This window comes from Arachis hypogaea, chromosome 11 (genome assembly GCF_003086295.3).
Source record: "Arachis hypogaea cultivar Tifrunner chromosome 11, arahy.Tifrunner.gnm2.J5K5, whole genome shotgun sequence".
Lineage (NCBI taxonomy): Eukaryota > Viridiplantae > Streptophyta > Magnoliopsida > Fabales > Fabaceae > Arachis > Arachis hypogaea.
This window is the reverse complement of record NC_092046.1, coordinates 105,543,736-105,553,063: the sequence shown is the minus strand read 5'-3', so window position 1 is coordinate 105,553,063 and position 9,328 is coordinate 105,543,736. Positions and strand designations below refer to the sequence as shown.

Below are 9,328 nucleotides of genomic sequence, written 5' to 3'. Positions count from 1 at the left end.
TGCCATTAGAGCTTGAACACAGCTTTTTGGGCTCTCAAGTTGCTGAATTTTGATGGCCAAGCTGCTGGTGAAAGGAGGCTCTTGCAACTGCAAGAATTAGAGGAGTTCAGATTCCAAGCCTATGAAAATGCCAAAATGTACAAGGAAAAAGCAAAGGAAAGACATGACCTCAAGATAGCAGTAAGAAGCTTTGAGGAAGGACAGAGAGTGCTACTCTACAACTCCAGATTAAAATTGTTCCCTGGGAAGTTAAGATCAAGGTGGTCAGGTCCTTTTATTGTCACTAAAGTCTCACCTTATGGATACATAAAGATCATGGAAGAAAGTTCACAACGGACCTTCACTGTGAATGGACAAAGGCTCAAACACTATTTGGGTGACATGGTAGAAGAGTCCAAGATGAAATATAGACTCACTTGAGAGAGAGGAACGTCAAGCTAGTGACGATAAAAGAGCGCTTGTTGGGAGGCAACACAACCAAAGGTAATTCTCTTTTCATAGCTTATCAATAAGAGTTAAGTAAATTCTCTGTATTACAAGGAGCTAAGTTTGGTGTTCCATACCAAAACAATCCAAGGGTGAAAGTGTAATTCTAAGTTTGGTGTTCCACCAAAGATTTAATTAAAGAACACAATGTAACCCTCAGCATAACTAGTCACTAGCTCTAACCAATCAGAGAAACTACTTAACAATAGTTTAATTTCTAGTTTCTAGTTTTGTTTTTCTAGTTCATAGTTATTTTCTTAATAAAAGAACATAAGGTTTCTGCATGTATTCAATCTGCTGCATAAGGCAAGAAACTAAGTTTGGTGTTCACACACCAATCTAAGTTTAAAAAAACCTACAAATATACATGCATGCTAACAACCTCACAAGTGCTTGGAGAACAAGCAGCTTTCAGTAGCTTTTGCAGGAATTCAATCAACCAGTGGAAGAACTATGCATTATCATCAAAGGACAAAAAGAAGAACACTAAAGCCACAGATGGTGATAGCAGAAAGGAAGTAACTAGAAGGCACCACCAAAAGGTTGTATTGTTACTTAATTCCATCCACTTTGAAATGCTCTAAATTGGAAGTCTGAATGTTCCCATGTTAATAGTCAATTTTGGCTTTAGTCATCTTGCATTCCGCATGATTAATTTTTGCAATAAGTGTGCTAGTTTATGTGTGTGTGCTTTCACTTTCACTTGTTAAATGCTTGTCTTGTCCCATGAGCCTTTTCAATTTCAATAAAAGAAATGCTTGAACAAGAAGGAGAATAGTTCCTTTTCAGCAAGAAGAGAAATAACAGTAAGTGGTGGTATATATGTTTGATTGTGTAGTGGCTCACTTATAATGAATAAAGGATAGATTTTTCTCCTCTTTAAGTGAAAACTAGCATGATGTCTATGAATCTTAGTAAATAAAAGCCCTTGGTTGAAAAGGGAAACAAAAAAAAAAGAAAGAAAAAAGAAAAGCCAAAAGTGGCAGCAAAAACAAAAGAAAGCAATGAATAAGGCTAGACACCAATAGCTTGGACCTTAGGACATATGCCTGTGGTGTCTGTGTACTAGGATCTGCTTGGATAATTAGGTTCTATGGAGTGCTTTAACACTTGGTAACTTGGGTTAACTGACCCGGGATTATCAACCGAAAGTCCATTATCAATAGCAACCTAGTTACAAGACATTTAGTAACCCAAAGAGGTGCTGGGCATCAATGTCTTAAGAAGAATTGTGAGCCAAGTGTCTGTAGTGGAAAATGTGTTAGGCACAAATAAGCTAAGAAACTGCTACAACACATGACACTGAGCTAAAGTCTATAGGAAAAGAAAATGAAGAAAAGCAACTACCGAAGATGAATGAATAATAAGAGGTCATAGCTGTATGATAATTGATGCTTGAAGGAGACATTCTATGCCTAAAGATCAATAAGAAGTGAGCTGTTGCATTTTCTGCATAAAACCCCATTGACTAATAATAATGACTTGCTGATATGAACATCACCTTCTGTTTCATTCTTTCTTCTTAATAAATTCAGTACTTGCTTAGGGACAAGCAAGATTTAAGTTTGGTGTTGTGATGCCAGGGCATCTTAGGCTAGTTTCACTAGCCTTTTTCTTTGTTTTTAATAGGTTTTATGCACTTTCTTGAGTTATAAGTAAGCCATTTGGGTAGAAATTCATGCTTACCTAAATTCATCCAATTATGATTAGTTTGATGCAATTTCATGAGAATTATGCTATAATTATTTGTGTGCTAAGAATGATTAGAATTCTCATGACTTTAGCAAGGCTTTGATGCATGTATTGGTTGATGATAGGTAAAGGAAAGCATGGAGGAAGGTTGAAGAAGGAGCCTAGAAAAGATGGAGAGAAAGCCACGTTGGTGGTCAAGTTGGACCACCAAAGTTGGCTCAAACGTTGGAAGAGAGGCAGAGCAATTCTCTGCATGGTGGCTGATGCTCACGTTGGAGGGAGCGTTGGACATCCAACATTACCCCCAACGTGGTGATGAAAAATCCAATTCTAGAGCTAAATGAAGTTTAAGCGACGTGTACGCGTCTATGACGCACACGCGTGAAAAAGCAAAATTTTGATATCACACGCAAGCGTGCATCACGCGCACGCGTGGAATGGAAAAAATTGACCATCCACGCGTACGCGTGGGTCACGCGTACGCGTCAAAATCGAACGTTGGAGGTCCAACGTTACCTCAAACGCTGCCTCCAACATCCGCGATGCCAAGCCCAGAAATTGGAGTGGAAAATTTTGAATCGACGCGTACGCGTCAGTGACGCGTATGCGTGGATGGAAAAAAAGGCAATGCACGCGTAAGCATGGTGTACGCGCACGCGTGAACAAGCAAAATCTCAGCCTTCACGCGTGAGCGTGGTGCACGCGTACACGTGAGGAGACAAAATCACAGATTTCACGCTTAAGCGTGAAGCACGCGTACGCGTGGGTTAGCTGAACATTGGCCCTCCAACGTTGAGTTAGACGCCAATGACAGTAAGCTTTCTAGTTTTTCTGGTTTTGTTCTAAATGGCATTTGATTCAACGTTGGCCCTCAAATGTTGACTCAAACGTGAAGCATCAGGATTCAAAATTCACACAGATCTCTTCTCAACACCAACAGGAATCAATTGGAGCCATTTTCAACCCAATTCCATCAAGGCCAAAAGCCCAATTTAGAGCTTGAAGATGGAAGAAAGTGTATAAATAGCTTAGAATTTAAGTTAGGAGGACGGGACTTTTTTTTTTACTTTTGAACTTTTTACTTTTTCTGGGCACTTTTATATATTTTGTATTTTTCATTCTCTGTTTGTTAATTTCCAGAATGTATCTTTCAATTCCAATTTCCATTTTGAGAGCTATGAACAACTAAACCGCTTTCATTGGGTTAGGGAGCTCTGTGTAATTCAATGGATCAATAGTAGTTTTCATTCATCTTCTTCTTTCTTTTCTCTTGATTTTACTAGAAAGCTTTCGGTCTTCATCCAATTGGATAGTTATCTTGGGAAAGAAGCTATTCATAATTGGATCTCCTCGGAACCTTGGAAGAGGAATGAGGAGATCATGCTAGAATTGCTTTCTCACATTGGATTAGATTGGGGTTTGGATGGATATCGTGACATGTAATCCTACCAACACTTTGATCTATGAATTTGTATGGTATAATCAGTGACCAAACTTCATATCTTCCCATGAGCACATAAATCAAGGAATATGGCAATTGTTCATGCTTAGATAGATTAGATTACCAAGGAATTGGGATCTAATCACTTAAGATTGCCAAGGAGATCAATGAATGCATTGATTGCGGAAAAGATGAAAATGAATTTGATCCGAAGAATTATACATCTCCTGAACCCAATGAATCCCCATCTCTGATCTACCCATTCTATTTACTTTCTGCTCTTTAATTTCATGCTAATTCCCCCTTCCCATTTAATTTCTTGAAATTTAAGCTTCTGCACTTTAATTCGCTGCAATTTAATTTCCTGTTTCTTTAATTTCTTGCAAATTTAAGTTTCCTGCCAATTTTACTTTCTGCAATTCTCAATCCAATTTTGATTTCGCTCAATTAGAACAATTCACCAATTATAATTGATCGATCTACCAATCCCTGTGGGATTCGACCTCACTCTTCTGTGAGTTTTTACTTGACGACAATCCGGTGCACTTGCCGGAAAGAAATTGTTGAGAGACAGTTTTCGCGTATCAGATTTCATCATATAAACTTGCACTTATTCAACTAAATAGCATGAATTTGAACTTTCCTCCTAATTTGAGCTTGATTATGAAAACATGCTTTTTTGTGCCTAATTTGATTAATCTTATTCCATTTACCTTTCATTCAATGCCTTGATGTTATTTGTGAGTGATTTCAGAGGTATAAGGCAGGAATGGCTTGGAGAAAATGGAAGAAGAGCATTCAAAGTGGAGGAAGCATGAAGAATCAAAGGAGAAGAGTGATGAGCGGATAATTTATACGCTTTTTGGCATTGTTTTTACATATTTTTCAGTATGATTTAGTTAGTTTTTAGTATATTTTTATTAGTTTTTAATTAAAATTCACATTTCTGGACTTTACTATGAGTTTGTGTGTTTTTCTGTGATTTCATGTATTTTCTGGCTGAAATTGAGAGACCTGAGCAAAAATCAGATTTAGAGGTTGAAGAAGGACTGCAGATGCTGTTGGATTCTGACCTCCCTGCACTCAAAGTAGATTTTTTGGAGCTACAGAACTCCAAATGGCGCGCTCTTAATTGAGTTGGAAAGTAGACATCCAGGGCTTTCCAGCAATATATAATAGTCCATACTTTGTCCGAGTTTAGATGACGTAAATTGGCGTTGAACGCCAGTTCCATGCTGCATTCTGGAGTCAAACGCCAGAAACAGGTTGCAAAGTGGAGTTAAACGCCAGAAACAGGTTACAAACTGGCGTTCAACTCCAAGAAAGACCTCTACACGTATAAAGCTCAATGCTCAGCCCAAGCACACACCAAGTGGGCCCCGGAAGTGGATTTTTGCATCATTTACTCATTTCTGTAAACCCTAGTAACTAGTTTAGTATAAATAGGACTTTTTACTACCTTTGTAAGGGATCTTTGATTAGTTTTTATGCTATCTTAGACTTTCATGGGGGCTGGCCATTCGGCCATGCCTGGACCATTATCACTTATATATTTTCAAACGGTAGAGTTTCTACACACCATAGATTAAGGTGTGGAACTCTGCTGTTCCTCATGAATTAATACAAAGTACTATTGTTTTTCTATTCAATTCAAGCTTATTCCTATTCCAAGATATCCATTCACACCCAAGAACATGATGAATGTGATGATTATGTGACGCTCATCATCATTCTCACTTATGAACGCGTGTCTGACAAACACTTCCGTTCTATATGCAAACAAGCTAGAATGAATATCTCTTAGATATCTAATACAGAGGACCGAGTCCGAGATATTAGAATCTTCGTGGTATAAGTTAGAACCCATGGATGGCCATTCTTGAGATCCGGAAAGTCTAAACCTTGTCTGTGGTATTCCGAGTAGGATCTGGGAAGGGATGGCTGTGACGAGCTTCAAACTCGCGAGTGCTGGGCGTAGTGACAGACGCAAAAGGATAGTAAATCCTATTCTAGTATGATCGAGAACCGACAGATGATTAGCCATGCAGTGATAGCGCATTGTACCATTTTCACAGAGAGGATGGGATGTAGCCATTGACAACGGTGATGCCCTACATAAAGCTTGCCATGGATAGGAGTAGGAAAGATTGGATGAAGACAGCAGGAAAGCAGAGGTTCAGAGGAACGAAAGCATCTCTATACGCTTATCTGAAATTCTCACTAATGAATTACATAAGTATCTCTATCCTAGTTTATGTTTTATTTATCTTTTAATTATTAAAACTCTATATCCATTTGAATCCACCTGACTGAGATTTACAAGGTGACCATAGCTTGCTTCAAGCCGACAATCTCCGTGGGATCGACCCTTACTCACGTAAGGTTTATTACTTGGACGACCCAGTGCACTTGCTGGTCATTTGTGCGAAGTTGTGACAAAGAATTAAGATTATGAACGTGCGTATAAAGTTTTCAGCGCCGTTACCAAGGAAGGAACCGTCACGATTTCTGCGCACCAAGTTTTTGGCGCCGTTGTCGGGGATTGTTCGAGTTTGGACAACTGACGGTTCATCTTGTTGCTCAGATTAGTTAATTTTATTTTAATTTTAAGCTTTTTATTTCTTATTTTCGAAAAATAAAAAAAATTTTTCTTCTTTTTTCGTTTTTCCCAATTAAATTTCAAAAAAAAAAGTTTAATAAAAAAATAAAAGCAAAAATATTTTGTGTTTCTTGTTTGAGTCTAGAGTCAAGTTTTAAGTTTGGTGTCAATTGCATCTTTTTAATTTTCTAAAAATTATTTTCGAAAATTTCATGCATTGCATTCTTCATGATCTTCAAGTTGTTCTTGGCCAGTCTTCTTGTTTGATCTTCATATTTTCTTGTTTTGTGTCTTTTCTTGTTTTTCATATGCATTTTCAATTTGTTAATGTCTAAAGAACAAAAATTTTTAAGTTTGGTGTCTTGCATGTTTTCTTTTCTTGAAAATATTTCAAAAATAAGTTCTTGGTGTTCATCTTGACATTCAAAGTGTTCTTGGTGTTCATCTTGACATTCATAGTGTTCTTGCATGCATCACATGTTTTGATCCAAAATTTTCATGCATTGAGTCTTTGGGTTGTTTTTCTCTTTCTTCATTGAAAATTCAAAAATAAAAAACATATCTTTCTCTTATTTCACTCATAATTTTCGAAAATTTGATTTGATTTAGTCGAAAATTTTTAAAATTTAGTTATTTCTTATGAGTCAAATCAAATTTTCAATTTAAAAATCTTATCTTTTTTAAATCTTTTTCAAAAATAAAATCTTTTTCATTTTTCTTTCATAATTTTCAAAAATTCCAAAATGATTTTCAAAAATGTTTTTCTTATTTTGTTTCATAATTTCAAATCTTTACTAACAATTAATGTGATTGATTCAAAAAAAAAATATTAAGTTTGTTACTTGCCTAGTAAGAAAGGTTCAATCTTTAAACTCTAGAATCATATCTTTTTAGTTTCTTGTTAGTCAAGTAATCAACTTTAATTTTCAAAATCAAATCTTTTTAAATTTCTTTTTCAAATATTTTTCAAATTAAGTTTCAATCACATCATTTTCAAAATCAATTTCAAAATCTTTTCTAACTTCCTTTCTAACTTCTTACCTTTTTAAAAATTGATTTTCAAATCTTTTTTTTATCAATCCTATCTTTTTGTTTCAATCATATCTTTTTCAAAACTACCTAACTAATTCTCTCTCTCTAATTTTCGAAAATCCCTTCCCCCTTTTTCAAATTTTTTTATTAACTAATTGTTTTAATTTTTAATTTAATTTGATTTCAATTTTAATTTTCAAAATTTAACTTTAAATTTTATTTTTAATTAAATTTCGAAATTCCCTCTCTCTCATCTCCTTTTAATTAATTATTCATCTACTAACACTTCTCCTCCACCCAAAAATTCGAACCCCATCCCCCTCTCTGTGTTCGAATTTTTCCTTTTCTCCTTCTTATATTCTTCTCTTTTTATACTTGCATAAGGAATCTCTATACTGTGACATAGAAGATTCCATATTTTCTTTTGTGTTCTCTTCTTTTTCATATGAGCAGGAACAAGGATAAGAACATTCTTGTTGAAGCTGATCCTAAACCTGAAAGGACTCTGAAGAGGAAGCTAAGGGAAGCTAAAGCACAACTCTCTGGAGAAAATCTGACAGAAATTTTCGAAAAAGAAGGAGACATGGCCGAAAATAATAACAATGCAAGGAAGATGCTTGGTGACTTTACTGCACGAAATTCCAATTTACATGAAAGAAGCATCTCAATTCCTGCCATTGGAGCAAACAACTTTGAGCTTAAACCTCAATTAGTTTCTCTGATGCAACAGAACTGCAAGTTTCATGGACTTCCATCTGAAGATCCTTTTCAGTTCTTAACTGAATTCTTGCAAATCTGTGATACTGTTAAGACCAATGGGGTTGATCCCGAGGTCTACAGGCTTATGCTTTTCCTGTTTGCTGTAAGAGACAGAGCTAGAGCATGGTTGGACTCTCACCCTAAAGATAGCCTGAGCTCTTGGGATAAGCTGGTCACGGCTTTCTTAGCCAAGTTCTTTCCTCCTCAAAAGCTTAGTAAGCTTAGAGTGGATGTTCAAACCTTCAAACAGAAAGAAGGTGAATCCTTCTATGAAGCTTGGGAGAGATACAAGGAACTGACCAAAAAGTGTCCTTCTGACATGCTTTCAGAATGGACCATCCTGGATATATTCTATGATGGTCTGTCTGAGTTATCAAAGATGTCACTGGACCATTCTGCAGGTGGATCCATTCACCTAAAGAAAACGCCTGCAGAAGCTCAAGAACTCATTAACATGGTTGCAAATAACCAGTTCATGTACACTTCTGAAAGGAATCCTGTGAATAATGGGACGCCTATGAGGAAGGGAGTTCTTGAAATTGATACTCTGAATGCCATATTGGCTCAGAATAAAATATTGACTCAGCAAGTTAATATGATCTCTCAGAGTCTGAATGGATTGAAGGAATCATCCAACAGTACTAAAGAGGCATCTTCTGAAGAAGAAGCTTATGATCCTGAGAACCCTACAATAGCAGAGGTGAATTACATGGGTGAACCCTATGGAAACACCTATAATCTCTCATGGATAAATCATCCAAATTTCTCATGGAAGGATCAACAAAAGCCTCAACAAGGCTTTAATAATGGTGGAAGAAATAGGTTTAGCAATAGCAAACCTTTTCCATCATCCACTCAGCAACAGACAGAGAGTCCTGAGCAGGATCCATCTAGCTTAGCAAATATAGTCTCTGATCTATCTAAGGCCACTTTAAGTTTCATGAATGAAACAAGGTCCTCCATTAGAAATCTGGAGGCACAAGTGGGCCAGCTGAGTAAAAGGGTCACTGAAACTCCTCCTAGTACTCTCCCAAGCAATACAGAAGAAAATCCAAAGAGAGAGTGCAAAGCCATTGATTTAATCACCATGGCCGAACCTACAAGGGAGGGAGAGGATGTGAATCCCAGTGAGGAAGACCTCCTGGGACGTCCAGTGATCAACAAGGAGTTTCTCTCTTAGGAACTAAAGGAATCTGAGGCTCAATTAGAGACCATAGAGATTCCATTGAACCTCCTTCTACCCTTCATGAGCTCTGATGAGTATTCTTCTTCTGAAGAAAATGAAGATGTTACTGAAGAGCAAGTTGCCAAGTACCTTG

The 9,328-nt window shown here is 36.8% G+C and overlaps 1 non-coding gene across 1 annotated transcript; it reads right to left on the bottom strand.

Annotated features, from left to right (window-relative positions):
- Positions 1–8,226: 8,226 nt before the first annotated feature.
- On the bottom strand, positions 8,227–8,334 carry LOC112725939 (small nucleolar RNA R71). Its single transcript, XR_003165017.1, has one exon. It is a non-coding gene; the product is annotated as a small nucleolar RNA R71 (small nucleolar RNA).
- Between the last annotated feature and the right edge of the window lie 994 nt (positions 8,335–9,328).